Raw genomic sequence first — 1,787 nt, forward strand, 5'->3', positions numbered from 1 at the left:
ACCAAGAGAGTTTTGGTGAGCACAATTTCAAAAGTATATCGGATCGGCTTCAAATGACAAATCTAAACCGTTGAAATCCATGTACTTCATGAGTGATACATGTACATGTAAAATTTTGAAAGTTTTAAATTCATTTGCTACAAGGCCAAGTGGTCAAAGAAATTAACATTTTTATAAGTTATTTTATAAGTTGTTTTATATATTTATTTTTTCATCATTTCTTTGACCGCTTGACCTTGTAGTAAATAAATTCGAAACTTTCAAAATTTTGTATGTATATGCATCACTCATGAAGTACATAGATTTCAACGGTTTAGATTTTCTGTTTAAATCCGATATACTTTTAGAGTTGTGCTCACCAAACCCTCTAGTGAGCACATCACACTCTAGTTTTGCTATATATATATGTTAGTGTTTATTGCTCATATCTCAATAACTCTTGAAATTGCCTATTTCCCCAATAAAAATTCACACACACACACACATATATATATATATAATTGTTTATTTTCCCATCGAAATCCAAAAATATTTCATATTCTTCTTTAATTTCTCATTAAAAATAAAACAACCTTAATTTGTAAACCTTTCCGCGCATTAACTTTTCATAATTATTTTTTTAAATAAAAAATAATTCATATTTAAACCGTGATTTTGAATTAGAGGCCATGTTGTTTTAATCAAGATGTGGTTCAGTGGTTCTCGATCGCTTTTCACAAAGGATTTAAAAATAAATTGTTGGTTAAAAGGGAAGAGGTGAGGTAATCTTTATGAATTACTTTTTATGCTACTGTTCCATGATCAATTGGGAGTCGTATTAATTAGGACCGTGGCACTTTGACAATTTCTCTCTATTCCTATATATTGCCAATTTTCTATTTCTGCGTTGCTAGCTGAAGAGATTTCGAAGTTCTACCAGCAGAAACCGTTTTCGCTGCAATTATCAATAATTGATGATCAATCGACAAGGGCTGCAAACGAATCAAACAAAATCGAACTTACCTCAGTTTGAGTTTGGTTTGAATTAATTTCAAATCGAATTTTTTACGAATCCAATTTCAAATATTTTACGAACTTTTTTATGACAAGAAAGAGTGGTCGTAGTCATCAAAAGCGAAAAGTAAAAATCGTCTAAGATTTTAGAACTGAGAACTGATTAGTTTTTTTTAGGAAAAGTCACTCTTTTATAAAGTCATGATCAGATCGATATGGACTCGTGGACGTACGTACGTGTAATAATACTTCGTACTGTAGGGACTTTGTACTGATGCATATATCAATTAGTTGGTATTAATTAATGACTTGCGCCGGTGTTATATGGTAGAGTACGGGGATCTCAGACCTGTCGGAATATTAATCCAATCATTGGACCACTTCAAGCTGTGAAGTTCAGCAATGAACTAAGGAAAAGATCTCATGTTCATGTGCAAGAAAGAAAAAGCTTCTTAATTTAATTAGGTTTCTACAAAAAAAACTAAGAGAAATTGGAGGAAGCTTGGGGAAAAGCGCGGAAAGGAGGGGGCATGCATGGTGAAAGGCTTTATTCATGTGTTGTCAATGCATGCCATTGGTCCATATATATATACATCTTGAAGTTCTCAAAATGAAATGATTGCTTGATTGCTCCCCTTCGTTGATCTCTCTTTATGTGTGCCTCGTATTCAATTCTATTAATTTTATAATTAATCAATGCGCGTTCTTAGATACCAACTTCATTAATTCATTTAAATGATTCTGTACATCGATCTCATCTATTGTTGGGAAAGAAATAGAAATAGACAGTGTAA

The sequence above is a fragment of the Carex rostrata genome, chromosome 9, assembly GCF_964058835.1.
Source record: "Carex rostrata chromosome 9, lpCarRost1.2, whole genome shotgun sequence".
NCBI classification, from domain to species: domain Eukaryota; kingdom Viridiplantae; phylum Streptophyta; class Magnoliopsida; order Poales; family Cyperaceae; genus Carex; species Carex rostrata.